Source organism: Phalacrocorax carbo, chromosome 15 (genome assembly GCF_963921805.1).
Source record: "Phalacrocorax carbo chromosome 15, bPhaCar2.1, whole genome shotgun sequence".
Taxonomy (NCBI): domain Eukaryota; kingdom Metazoa; phylum Chordata; class Aves; order Suliformes; family Phalacrocoracidae; genus Phalacrocorax; species Phalacrocorax carbo.
In genome coordinates, this window is record NC_087527.1 from 15,988,196 (window position 1) to 16,002,839 (window position 14,644).

Below are 14,644 nucleotides of genomic sequence, written 5' to 3' on the forward strand. Positions count from 1 at the left end.
CGGGGCCCTTTGCAGCCAGAGCCGAGCACCGCAACGGCCGGATCAAGCCCTGTCAGCGAGAGGGGACCGGGGCGGGGGCGGGTGGGGGGGATAAATAAATAACCCCACGAATTTCTTCCCCGGGGTCTCAGTTTTTCTCCCCCCAACTTCGTTCCCTGCGATTTATTAATTTACTTTCTCTCTTCCCTTCCCCCCAACCGCCACCTCCTGCTCCTGCCCCCCCCCCGTCCCCTCCTTTGCTCCTGCACGTAGGGAAAGTGGCTCCCTTATAGGCGCTTTCCCCCATCCAGTGGTTGGGAGGCGTCACATGGAAGCCGGGGGTGTTTGCCTGCAGAAGCGGCGGCGGCGGCGGCGAAAGCGAAGTGAAACTCCTGCCGAGACGGTGTCAAAGGGCTGGGGAGGCCCTTCCCCGCCTCCCGGGCACGGCGAGCGGCCGGCGGGGAGGGATGGGATGTGCTGCGGGGCGGGCGGAGGGGCCGGCGGTGTCAATCACGGCGCCGGGAGCCAGCCGACGGGAAGGGAAGAGCCGAGCCCAAGCCGAGCCGAGCGCGGCGTCACGCTGCGGATGTCCGGCAGCGGGAGAGGGGGATTGCTCCCTTCCTCCGGCCCGCATCCACCACGGGCTGTGGGCTGGCCCGGCCCGGGCGCGGGGGCTGGCTGGCTGCGGGGCTCGGTGGCCCGGGGGCTCTGTGGTTCGGGGCTCGCAGCCCGAGCCGCCGCAGCAGGCGGGGGCTGGGCACGTCGGGGCGCGCTCCGGGCGCAGGTACCGCCGGAGCGGGATGGGGGACACCCCCCCCAGCCCCGGGCCACCAAACCCCCAAAGCACCCACCGCCGTTCGAGCGTTTCCCTCGCCGAAAAAAAGCGGAGAAAAGGGAAAGGCACCGGCGGGGCGGCAAGCGAGCCCTGCCCGGGCCGGCGGCTGAACCCGCTCTGGCGGAAGCACCTGTCCGGCCCTGGGACAGGCCCGGTTCCCCCCCCCCCGACCCCGGCGAGGGTGAGGCGCTACTCACCGCCCGGCACCGGCCCCTCGGAGCGCCGCGGCGTTCCCCGGGCCCTTCCTCCGCATCGGCGCGGGGCGAGGCGGCGTGCCCGCCCCGCCGGGCCCAGCCCGGCCCGGCCCCGATCCCAGCCCCGGCCCCGGGCCCTCCGGGCGGGTGGGTGCACCGAGGTGGCGGGGGAAATGCCCCGATGGGGCGGGCGGAGCCGTGGGGCGCGCCGGTGGCTACCGCCGCGATGGGGGTTGCATAACCCGAGCGGTGCGCGGAGAGCCGGAGTGAGCAAGCGGGTTATATATAGCTGCCCTGTCTGTAGCCTGCGGGGCTTGATTCTTCTGTTGAAATATTATCTTTGGATGTGGTAAAAATATTTGCAGAGAAAAATCTAGACTACTCTTACATATTTGAGCATATGTTCCTGCAGCTAACGGCATAAGGGCAGAGCGTAACACGAGCGGTGTTTTGTTTCCTCGCTTCTGCTGGCAGCTTGGGTCCCGGCCGGGGCAGGCTCTGCCCCCAGCCCAGGGACACGCCACGGGGAAGAGTGTCCCGGTGCTGCCCCGCGCCGCTCCCCAGGCGGCGATGCAAGGGGAAGGGGAAGGGATTTCCTTAGGGCACTTCGGGCCGCAGCGCCGGGGAGCCGCGGGTGCGAGCTGCGCAGGCCAGCGGGCCCCCGAGGTGTGCCGGCGGCCTCTGCCCCAGCGGGAAGGAAATTAAGAAATTAAGAAAAGCCCCGAATCCAGCGGAGTGGGGGAGCTCGGGGTCGCTGCCCATTCCTTGCCTGCCTGCACCGTTTCCCAGGTTTATCCATTTCTCTCTCCCTGCTCTTCAGGGAAAGCCCCGGCTGGAAGTGGCGGCCCGTCGGGGCTGCAGCCCCGAAGCCCAAGGTTCCCGAGAGGAACCGCCGCCACCCCGCTCCCGTCGCCCGTGCCCGGCCGTACGGGGCTCCCCTACGCGTGAGTGGCGCCGGGCGGGGAGCTGAGACGACAGGAGGGCGAAACCAGCCCCGGCTCCCCCCGCCACGGGGGAAACGGGCAGCGGCAGAGCAAACCCGAAGGAGCGGGTGGCACGGCGCCGTGCTGCAAACGGCGTCATCCCCTCTCCTGCACCCCCAAAGGGGCCCAAACCCAGGCGTCTCGCCCGGCCCCGCGGGACCTTGCCCCGTTCCCCGGAGCGCTGCAAAGCGCATCCAGCCTCGACGAGGCGTTGCTAACCCGGCCTTAGGGACACCGCTCTGCCCCGGCACCGCAGCCGTCCCTGGGCCGGGCCGGGATGGAACGAGCCCGGAGGCTGTCGAAGGGCACCGGGGAGAGGGCGAGGGGGGATTTTCTCTGCTGCCCCCAGCTCACACCTCGCCCGAGCAGGTGGGAGGGGAGGTCGGGGTCGTCCCGCCGCCTCTCTGCCGGGAACGGCTCGGCGCTGCGGAAACACTGACAGGTCGACGGGGAAGAAGGGCAGGAGCTCCCTCCCTCCGCCTCCCCGACCTCCGCGGACACACGTCTGCTTCGCCCCGAAACGCTCGGGCCCCGGCGGTGCAAAAGCCCGTGGCGGCACCGAGGAAAGCAACGCGTTGCAACGACTCTCGCGTCCCCCCCGACGGCAGCCCCCAGCCCCGGCGCGAAGCCCAGGCACGGCCGCCTCCCAGCCTTCCCGCCGCCTTCCCGGGCCCCGGCGGGGCTTCTCCCCGCAGCAGGTATCCGCTGCCCCCTCCTCCCCCGTTTGGGTCCTCCTCCCTGGCGGGGGTATCCCCGCTGGCACCGCTCCCCACGGGCCGGGCCCGGTGCCCCCAGGCGCGGACACCCCCACTCTGCTCCAGCGCCTTTTGCTGCGGATGTGCCCGGGTCCCCAGGCCGGGTCCCACCACGCACACTGAGCACGGGCCGTGCTGCAGGTGCGCCCCGGCCCCGACAGGCTCTGCCCGCATCCCCGGGGCCCGGCCGGGACACGGCCCACCCGTCTTCCCTCCGTCCGCCTTCGCACTCACCCCTCCACCCGCATCTCTCCTCTCGTCCCTCCCGCGATCCCTCTTTTCTGCCCGCTCCCCCGGCCCTTGCCCGGCCCCGCCAGCCCTCCCGCCCCCAACGCCTGCGCCCCGACGGGCCCCCGACGAGCCCGGGCTGCGGAGGGGGGGGAGCGCGCAGACCCCGCGGGGCAGCGGGGGCGGCCCGCACGGCACGGCTCGGCTCAGCACGGCTCCCCGTCGAGCTGCGGGGCTGCAAATCATTACCGGGGGGACAGCGGCGGGAGCCAGGGCTGGGGCCACGCGGGACAGGGGGTGGGTGGGGGACGGCACGGCACTTCGCGTCCCCCTCCGCACACGGTTATTTCTCCGCACGCTCCCCAGGGGAGCAGCCCTGCCGCGGGGGGAGCCCCGCGGCCTCCGCGTGTCCCCGGCCGTGCGCGGCGAGCCACGGGGAAGATCGGTGAGGGAAAGACTAACCGTGCCGGTGCTGCCGGCCAAGCGGGAGTGACTCGCAGAGGGTCAGCTAACGGGAGCCACGGGCATTCGAGGATTCGTTGTAACGGTGGAGATCGGGAGGAAAGTGGGGAGATCTAGGCAGGTGAAAAAAGCCCGCAGTTCCCGCGGGACTCCGGAAAAACGGGGATTTTCTGGCGTTTAATTTGAGACCGTTATCGATTATAATTATTATAATTACAGTCATCCTCGTTATTACTCCAACTACGGCGACTATTAGTATTATTTTGCAACTGACGTTTGAGCTATAGGAACCGAAATTAACGAATCTGTCTAATGAATCAAAAAATCAAACGTGTTAACGAGGTCTTACCGAGAAAGACAGGCAGACAGACAGAAAGTAGGGCAAGACAGACAGAAAGAAATAAAGTAGGACAAGACAGACAGAGAGAAAAATGAAAAAAAAAAAAAGAAAAAGAAAGAAACAGAAAGACAGAAAAAGAAAGGAAGAAAGAAGGGAAAGAGAAGAAAGATTAGACAAAATAGAAAGAAAAAGAAAGAAAAGGATGGAAAGAAAAAGGACAAAGAAATAGAAAGCAAAAAGAAAAAGAGAGGCAGAAAACGACCTCGGAAAGACGGTCAGCCCAAGGAGGACAGACTAACGAAGGGCACGGGAAGGCGAGGCAGCGCGGGGGGCGGCGGGGCTCCGCTGGAGCCTCTCTGCCCGCCCGCCGCCCCGTACCCCGAGCGGCCGGGCCGGGGGCGCTGGCAGCGGGCTCGGCGCCAGCCGCCGTCCCTGCGCAGGGGTCCCGGGCGCTCGTCGGAGCTCACCGCCCCGCTGCCGCTTGCTGCCTTCCCCGGGGCGCCCCGACCCCGCTCGTCCCTGTTGCGCGGCCTCCGGAAGCCCCGCGGCCGCCGGGACGCCCGGGCGGCGACAGCGGGCGGCTCTGCCCCGGCCCGGCCCGGCCGCCCGCTCCGGCCTGGCCCGCCGCGGTGCCGAGCGGGGGTCCGAACCGCCCCGGCCCCTCGCCTCGGCCCGGCCCGGCCGGCGGCAGGTGCGCGGGGCCGCGGAACGCGGCTCGCCCCGGCGGCGGCGGCAGCCGGAGCGGGCACCCGAGGCCGCGCCGGGAGCGGCTCCTGCCCGGGCCGCCGGGTCCGCGGGGTCGTGCCGCGCCGTGCTCCGCCGGTGGGCACGGCTGGGGCTCGGGAAGGAAGGGAGAGGGGAGAGAGAGAGTAGAGGAGACAGGAGGGAGGAGAGGGAGAAGAGAAGAGAAGAGAGAAGAAGAGAAGAGAAGAGAAGAGAAGAGAAGAGAAGAGAAGAGAAGAGAAGAGAAGAGAAGAGAAGAGAAGAGAAGAGAAGAGAAGAGAAGAGAGAGAAGAGAAGAGAAGAGAAGAGAAGAGAAGAGAAGAGAAGAGAAGAGAAGAGAAGAGAAGAGAAGAGAAGAGAGGAAGGGAAGGAAAGGAAAGGAAAGGAAAGGAAAGGAAAGGAAAGGAAAGGAAAGGAAAGGAAAGGAAAGGAAAGGAAAGGAAAGGAAAGGAAAGGAAAGGAAAGGAAAGGAAAGGAAAGGAAAGGAAAGGAAAGGAAAGGAAAGGAAAGGAAAGGAAAGGAAAGGAAAGGAAAGGAAAGGGAAAGGATGAAAGAGAGAGGGAGACAAAGAACAAAAGAGAGCAAAAGAAAGAATGAACAAATGAAAGAAGAACAGAGATAAACACTGTGAGGAAGAAAGCATCCAATAGAAATATTTATTGTTATAGCCAGCACAATCCTCATGAGCAGCCGTTGTTTTCTTGCTAATAGGCAGCAACATGCCTGGGAAAGCAGGGGCTTGCGGGGCTCTGTGGGCTGCCTGACCCTGCAGACTGGCACGGTGAGGAGCCTGTGGCTGTATGTGGGGCTCCGTAGGGCCCAGGGGAGCAGGGCTGAGCTCTTGCACCCCCCATGCTCTCCGCACCCCCCACTGGCTCCCACTTGCCAGACTTGGCTCCACGTTATTTGCCATGGGGATTTCAGGCTGGTTTTATGGGGTCACTTGCCTGCAGATCCCTATGTAGAGATCACGCATGGGGAAATTCTCAGAAATAAAACTGTCAGCCCCTCTCCCCCAGCACACAGCCGGCAGGGTTTCTCCCTTTCCCCACCTTTTTTCCTTTTCCCTTTTTTTATTTTCTTTCCCCTGCCCCCCCACCAACTGCTCATGCTTCTCCAGTGAGGTATCTGTGCTCTCCTGCAGTGCAGCTGCCCTGTGTGGCCCATGATTTGGGGCTGTGAAGTTTTTGGGACCCTCGCCCAGCCCCAGAGTACAGAGCTCCCTTGGGGGCTCCAGGGTGGCCTGGGCAAGGGGACTTAGAAGTTGGGGTCACTGCCTGGGTCTCCCCCAGGAGCCCACCCCAGCTTGTCTGGTTTTGAGCTCACCAGGAGCTGCCTCTAAAACCAGTCACTCTCTGTCACTCCTGTCCTCATTAATGTTCGTTAATGCTGTCAAAAAGCTCTGTACAGGGGTGCTGCTCTGCTGCCTGGGGCTGACACACGTCTGCCGCTTGATATGTACAAGTGAATTTGTTCCCGTCCCCTCCAGCCTGGCCCTCGCCTCACTCCCGCCCCGGCTTCGGCGAAAGCTCTTGCCTGACTGCCTGCAATCCCTGACAGCGCAGGGAAACGGGGCTGCAGCTGCAGGGAAATGCAGCGCTTTTAGTTTGAAAGAAGGATCCCCCCCCACCTAGTACTGAGGTGCCAAAAATGGCTCAGCTGAAGCGTGTTTCCTTATTGCAGCGCAAGTTTGGGGAAGAGCGGTGAGGAGCCCTGCAGAGCGCAGGAGGACACTGCCCCTGCGCTGCATCCGAAGGGAAAGCTGCTGCCTCACTGCTTCTTGCTAGATCCTTTCTGTGGAGTGAGAGTTGTTTTCAAGCCATCCACTTGTAACCGAGTCACTAGAGGGAAGGGGAGGTATTTCTCTGTGACTTGACTGTGGTTGTTGCACCGAAGGTTTGTATTCCCTCAGTCCTGCAGCAGCATCCTCTGCAGACATTTACTTTGGCTAAAGGCAGCCTGGTTCTTGTTTGGATGTGGTCACTGAGGTCTGAACCATGCAGGCGCCGTGCGCCCGTGGAACCACTGTGGCCATGCAGGTTGGCTGTGTGCGGGTTTGCTTCCATGCAGGGGGGCCCAGCTGATGCTACCCTGCACAAGGCTGCAGTTAGGCGGGTACAGTCCTCGCGTGGCAGGGCACTATGGAGCTCAGTCGCTGTCAGGTGACAAGGTGTGCCCCAGAGCTCCCTGCCTGCAGCTGCTGTAGACCGCCCTGTAAGGATTTTTCCCTTGCGAGGACATTTCCCCCTTTCTGCTAGGCCAGTAAATACCCCTGACATCCCTTGTTGTTCCACCTTGTCCCCTGTCACAGCAAAGAACAGATCAACATCACGTGCTCTGGAGCTCATATGTTTTCATGGGGTTTTGGTGTGGCAGATGATGTTATATATTAATTACTAACACAACACAGTATGTTAGCACAAACAAATTAACACAAACAACAAACTGCAGGGCTCAGCATGATAATAGGAGGCTGCACAGTCTACAGGGCTCCCACTGGGATAAATCCTCTCCCTGTATTGCTGGGTATTTCATTGGACACATTGCATACTTAACCCAAGCACCATAAGGAATGGATGCTTCAGCCAACGTCAGCTGCTTCTTCGAATCCAATCCAGCATAAAAACCGACTAACTCCATCCCAGAGATTTTTCTTCTTGCGTCAATGCTGGAGCTGTACCCTCTGGAACGCGTCCATCTGAGAGGCAGCGGGCTCTGCACTGTCACCGAGGGCAGCTCATGCATGTTAAAGTCATATGGGAGAGTGCAGTCTCTGAGAGCTGAGACCAGACCTGAAGATGAGCCCAGGACCCTTCCTGGAGCCACGTTTGTCTGAAGAAAGCAGTGTTGCTCCTGCCAGCCTGCTCCACTCCTTTCTCTTCTTCTCCTGCTCCTTCTCCCTTTACCCACTTGTGGATGTGCCTGTTCTCATGGGATTTTTGTGACCTGTGGGTTCTTTCCAGCTCTGTTTGCTATTTCCTCGTGGTTTGGGGGACACTGTGCCCCTTTTCAGAGTGTTGTGGTGGGGCAGGTGAGGCAGGAGTGGTGGTCCCTTCTGCCTCCCTGTAGACCCACACCAATATTACTGAGAGCACATCCCTCTTCCCAGGCACAAGGAATTTGAGGATTTCAAGCCATTGCTCTGGTTCCTGCTTCCACCACCGCATCAGCCCAGGCAGGTATATTGCTGTGCGCGCTGGGGACAGGCAGATTATCTCTGCTGGAGCTCAAGGCTGCTGGAGCAGGCAGCCACTGTGGTCAGGGCCTGCCAGGGTGGCCAGCCCTGCCCGCAGGTGCAACGTGCTCTGCACCCTGCGTGCTCCTGCCTGCAGAGTCCTGGCCGGAGACCTGGCACCCTTTAACAGGCATCCCATGGAAAGGAAGGGGCAGGGACTCCACCAAACGCTGGGAAGCCCTTTGTAATCCCTGCACAAGCCCTGATAAGTGCAATGGTGTGTTACTAAACTAACTAAGCATAATGAAGCATAATGAAGCACAGCACAGTGGAGTGAGGCTCAGTGCTCCCACTCATGCCTCTGCAATGCCTTGAACAAGCTCAATACACAGTGCGCAGGGTCGCTTGGCACATTTAAATCCCTTTGCTAGTTGCATTCTAATGTCCTTCTGTGCAAGCGACAGTGATGATGTTTAGTCACCTTGGGAAAGCTGTTTGGCATTGAAAGAGATCCAGGGTAATCTTGGCTTAGGCCTTTGTATAATTTATTTATTGTATTTTTAGGTTTTGTTGTATAAAATAACAGTGCACCATTTCTAGCTCTTCTCTGATGACATCTTTGTTAGCTCTTGTTCTTCCTACTCCTTAATTCCATTTCCCCCTCTTTACTTGAAGTGCCAGCCTGGAACAAGTCAGGAATCCATGTTACCATGGATTTTTTACATTTCTTGTGATTCTCTAAGAGAATATTTTTAATGGAAAAGCGTGCTTGAATCTAACCTGTTCTCACACACGTGGCTGATGCATGAGGAATGGCCTCCTTCTTGTCCTACTGGGCTCAGAGACAGGGTTTGGAAAAGAGATGTGAAGGTGTACAGGCAGGCTCCCCAGAGATGAGAAAAAGCACAACTGTTTCCTTCCTCATGGCTTTTGCTAGAGAAAACCTGTCCCTGTTGAAGCCAGTAGCAAGACCCCCATGATCTGAGGAAGGCATATGTGGCAGGGGACCGATAACACACCCCGGGCTCGAGCCATGCTGGCCACTGGCTCTGTGGGGGCCTCAGCTGCCACTAGCCCTGGAAGCGAGGGCAATCCTCCTCCTTTGCCATGCACGGCTCACTGCGGTCTGTGGGTGCTTCCTATGGGCCATGGCCTGAGAAACACCGCCATCCCCACAAATAGCATGAAGTGGCTGGCACTGAGGGGTGGTTCAGTTTCGGGAACTGCCGATGCTCACGCCTTCCTCTGCGGAATTAGCACAAGGACAGATTAAAGAAAGCCAATTTCCTTTCTCATCAAATCAATTCCTTCTGGGGCAAACAAAGCCACGAGCGCAGCGCTCTTGTCCTCCCGTGATCTTGTGGTTTGCTCTGGCTGGAAGAGGCAGCTTTGGAAAACCCGAGCCCATTTCCTGCTCTGCGTGCTGCAGTGTATAATCCTCGCCTCAGCCCTGGAAATGCTTTGATGGATATTATTAGGCCCGGAAAGCATTTGGAGCTCCTTTCTTCCGTACGAGCTGACCAAACTGCTACAGGATGAAAGAGGGGCAAATTGGAAGGGTCTGTGGATGCTGTGGGCAGGCTGCTTCGCTTAGGGAGCCCAAGTTGCACTGCGGCCTGCGAGAGGGACCAAAGCACAGCAGCCGTGGGGTCAGGATCACTGCCAACCCCCAGGGAGGAGGGACATCTCTTTCATACCCTCCTGCCAAGAGGCAGAGCTGTGGTGGGGCACCACCAAACCAGTGCCAGTGAAACCTGACCTCTCCTGGCTGCATCCAGCCCCATGCAAGGCATCTTGGCCTCTTTTTAAATCGACATATCAGGTCCAGCAGGTCTGTCTCCTTCTCCAACGCACCCTCATCAAATCCTAAGAGTGAGGGGAACCAACCTTTTGGCCTTCTCACATCAGCCATTGCCCACCCCAGGTCTGCATGCCCCCGTCCTTGCTCAGCCCTCCGGCCATTGGAAGCAGGAGTCTCTTGCTGCTTTGAATGGAAAGGTGGCTGAAAAGTAAAGCCAAGCAAAACCTTTGCTTTGTGGGGGACTGGAGCTCTGATCGGTGTTTTGCCGCTAACACAGTCAAGAAATGACAGTGCGGAAATCTTGGGGAGTGAACAGCACTTGTGGTTATTGGTGAAATCCCATATTAGTAGAAAGGTCTGGTAAATGGAAGCAGGAGTCGCTCTGACTACAGCATCTGTTGGATGTGGAGAGTGGTTATGACTCTTTCCAAATACAATGCACATGTACTAGGGAAAATGACTGCTACAATAACAGGAATAAATCTTAATAGAGACTTGGGTGATAACAGACACCATAGGGGAGTTATCAAAATGAAAAACATATGGCAGCGTCTCTGCCAGACCTGCATGGAAACCCCTCAGAAGGACTAGCAGACCATGTACCTGAAAATGAAAAAAGAGCAGGGGAGACAGCGACAGGGGAACGGGGTTGAGGGAACAAGATAAACCCTGTCATTGCGCCCTGCTGGGAAGCTAGAGCAACAGGGGTTCAGCATCAGTGTCCTGCTGCCTGTCTCCCTTCTGCACAAGTCTGGGTATGAAAGCAGCCTGGTTTGACAAACCCTTCTCCACTTCTCTCAGCTTTGGCAAGGCAAAAGACTTAAAGTCAGGCTGGACTGGGGCCATCTTTGTGTTCAAACAAGACCCTGACCTGGATTGCTTATTAGCACAAGATCCCATTTTCTCTGCCTTTTGGCAGCAAGCAGGGGCAAGGCTGGCAGAAAAGGAACAGTGGAAGAGCAAATTCAGGGCCCAGGGAAGTTCAGGCACACCCCTGGGCTGTGAGGGCAGGATGGATTTGTTTTCCTGCAGTTATAGGAGCTACAAACTAAGCCCAGACTTCATGGTATGGCAAAGAACAAGCAAACGGGAAGCTCAGCTGGAACTGACAGTTTCTTGGCAGGAAGCAGTGAGAGACAGGACAGAGCGACGTTAAATGAAATCGCACCTTCTCCCAAGCACTTAAATGTCTTCAGCAGAGGAGAAACCACAGATTAGCCAGAGTGCAGAAACCCAGCTTCGCTTTGCTCTCCTTGAGAGCAGCCTGGCGGGTGATGGATAAACACAAGCGCAGCAGATACAGAGCATGTTGGCATGAGATGAAGGTATCATTTGCCCCTTGGGTTTGCAGGAAGGGAGCAGGAGGTGTATAGAGCATCCCCAGGATCCCTGGGGCAAGGGGAGGTTCCAGCCTCTGCTGATCAGACCCCAGATTTTGGGGTCAGGAGCCAGGTATGCCGATGGGTTACCTGGGAGGTTCCCCACCAACCTGGGGACCAGCCATTGCTCCTTGATGCTGTTCAAAGGCTGGTCCCACACCAGAACCCAACTGCACTGACCCCTGCGGTGGTACAATACTGGGGCAGAGCCCAGGGGTAGAGGGGGAGTCTTGAGCAGGGACCGTGACCTCCTCCTTCACTCTCAGAGATGACTGTGCAGGCTACCATCATCCAGTCCTGGGCCAACTTGACAACTGGGGATTAAATAGTGGAAAATTCAAAAGACAGCTGATGAAGGGGCTTATATTAGTCAAGACACTCGGCACGCTAGCGTTAGATGACCTGGGACACCAGCAGTAAATAGAGATGTTGTTATGGTAATGGAAACAAGGCTGGAGGGAGGGAGGACCACAGAGTAGACCCTAAGTGCTTAATGCCTCTAAGTTGTCAGGGACTTTGCCCCTGGCTGTCATTATTTTAACTGCATCCTAAATCTGCAGCCTCTGGTCGGAGCAGGTGTCTGAGGACATGGGATGGATTGACTCTGGTGCCTGCCACAGCCTAGACTGCACTGAAGAGAGGGTTGGACGTGATCTTGGCTACACTGATCATCCACACTGAAATAATCCTGGGTTAATAACCCCTACTGACTTGTTTGCTTACAGTCAAAAACCATCCCCGTCCAGGGGATCAGCAAGGAGGAGCCTGAAGCTTTGAGCTGGCCTATTCCAGAAGCAGAGGGGCAGATCCTGCCCATGCTTCCCCAGGCTGGGACTCACTCATGCCTGTGGCTGCAATAGTCACTGGGACGAGACTCTGTCCCAGAGACAGGCAGGGATTGTCTGACCCCAGGCAGGCTGCAGATGCCTGGTTTTGGCTCAAGCAAATGTGCATCAGGCAAAAGAATTTGGAGATCAAACAGCATCTTTACACCAGCCCCGACCAGAGGGTTTGCTTTATTGTATACTTAGTCACAATAAACTAGCCAATAAAGTAGTAATAGATGGTCACCAAAAATTATTTCAGAGTCAATAAAACAAAAATGGAGTTTAACAAGGAGAAATGAATTGTTAACACTCCTCCTCTTCCCTGTCCCGTAAAACATGTCAGGTTTTACAGGCAACGGGTGAATACACAGCTCCCCTGTGTATTGCGGGACAGGCAGCATGACCATCGCTTCACTGCCTTTTGCTGTGAGCAAGATGACAACCCCAGAACCCCATCGTCAGCACAGCCCCAGTTCCCACTTCTGCTGCTGGGCTCCCCACGGCTGTGGGATGTGGCCCACACCCCATGTTTCCCCTCTGTCGGTGATGGGGAGCACTGTGGTGATGAAGCCTTTCCCTGCCACAGTCACAGTGCTGTCGGGAGCCAGACAGTAAAACGACGGGGCACTGAGCTGAGCTCTCGCACTGAGCAAACAAGCCTTTCTAAAGGTTTAGAGGACCACCTTCATGTGCAGAATGACCCCCCATGTTTAAACCAAACAATCTTGACCTCTCTATGAGTTTTAACCACATAAAAGCTCACCTCTTGGACTCTCCATTAGGTTTTATGATGTGCTTCCATATTTAAATGGACATGACTCACACCAGGGTTTCTGCCGTGCATGTGAAGAAAAGAAAAGATGAATGCCAGATGTTATGTATGAATTACTTCAGGGAAAAAAAGAAGGAGAGAAAAGGAAATTAAATGTTGGGCTGGGCTTTCACAGCTCGCTCTGCTCAGGTGAGCATCAGGGTGGTATTTGAATTTGCTTTAAAAATGCAGCCTCCTCAGCCCACCTGCACTCCTGGCTGCCCTGCAAGCACACAGACCCCCCCAGCTCACCCTCCTTGCAATGGGGGCTTCAATTTTCTGTCAAAAGTCTTCTGGGCAAACCTGGCAACTGTCAGCACCTCCCTGTTTATTTGTGGAGCAGGAGGGTGGAGGAGGGAGAGTGAAGAGAGGGTGGAGGACAGTCCCACTTTGGGGTGACATGTTCCCTCACCCAGAAGACGCTGGGTAAGGCAGGCAGGATGGCCGTGTGACACAGAGGGGCTGAACTGGTGGGACAGTGTGGGTTTGAGGGTGCAGGCTGTAATCACTGCAGCTGGGAAAGCACTGACAAGCTACCAGCCATCCCCACTGGCTTATGGCTGCTTTCATCTGTGCTTCAGTGATGCCGGCAGGTAGGAAAGGCTCAGCAGCAGACCACCTTGCAGCCTTGCTCCTGCCTGTGCTGTTACTCTCCAGAAGGACCATCTGTGCTCCCACAGACCCCCCTGGATGTCATCGCCTCAACCACTCTGCTCTCCGTGGACTCATCTGGCACATAACTCACATTCCCACCCCAAGGGGATGATGGCAGAGCCTCTAGCCAGGCAAGCATGAAATCCCCTGGCTTGTGCCATGGGTTAGTCCTTCCCTGTGCTTGGTGCTGTACACACGCAGAGCATGAAGCACAGCCATGCTCATGCTGAAGTCATGGGCACTGGGTCCTGCTCTCAGAACCAACATGAGAGTGCAGGGGCTGCAGAAACCCTCGGCACACCCATGGTGAAAAAGGGACCATTCCACCCATTGCATCTTTTCCAGCATGGGTGGATACAACCTGAAAAACCTAATGAGCTATTTGCGCTCAGCCCTTCTCAGGAGTCTCCTCCTGGGGGGCCCGATGCTCCATGTGGCCTCTCCTCCCTGCAGCTGGCCAGGGGACCAGCACGGTGACATGAAAGGGGTCCTGCTGCTCCCAACCAAGGAGGGCTGTCCTGCTGCAAACAGATGAGGCTGAAACTCCACACTAAGCATGTGTAAGGACATTAAGCTGTTGGAACTAAAGGATAATTTGAAAAGTATTTTTCTTAATACTGGCATTGGGTTTCCCCAGCTTTGCAGTTGGTAAAGAGAAAAAGAATGTCCTTACTAAGGGAAAGCAAGTGAAAGCTGAACCGGGAAGGAATTAGAGGGTGGTGGATGCTCGGAGCCGGGTCCCCTTGCTTGGCTGCGGGCTCTGATCATGCTTGGGGCAAGAAGAAGGCCTATTCCCAGCCTCCTGAAACGCCCTAGGGGTCACTGGCTTTCCCTCACTGGCAAACTGCAATGTGGCGAGAGGGAACCTATGTGGCCATACACACTCCCCTGTGAGCGAGAGCATCCATGCTGCATCCGGCCTGCACTGAGGGTAGAGCTGCACTCCCGTTGGGGCCCTGGAAACATTCAGGTTAGGCAAAACCTCTGTTTTTCCAGAAGTGATGAATTGAAAGATTTTTCATCTTCATATCACACAGAAAGTCCCCTTGGGTACCTGCTGAGCTCTGCAACTTCTTTATATGGCTGCTGAGTGACCCGGTCATGAACAGAGAGCACAAAACTCTCTGACTTTTATTTCCTTTCACATTTTTAGACCTCTCTCCGTAGCTGGGTAAATCAGTGGAGTCAGTGAGACCAGTAGATCTGCAGTTACAGCAGCTGCAAGTGGCATCTGGTGAGTTATGTTAGTTCTCAGCACTACCCCCATTCCCTGACCCCGCAGGGAGAGCAGCCCTTCCTGATGCTCTGGCGCTGGCGAGTCTCAGCCTGACAGTGCAGCCTCTCTGCTGCCTCTCTGCATTCCCACCTCTACCCCTGCAAAGGTCCTGGGGCTGGAGACCCTGCGCTTGTCTCTGCTTCCACTCCCTGCCCCTGCCACCACAGGCCAGGGCAGCGGGTGGGATGCAGGGCCGAATGCTGCACCCCAGCTCCCAAGTGC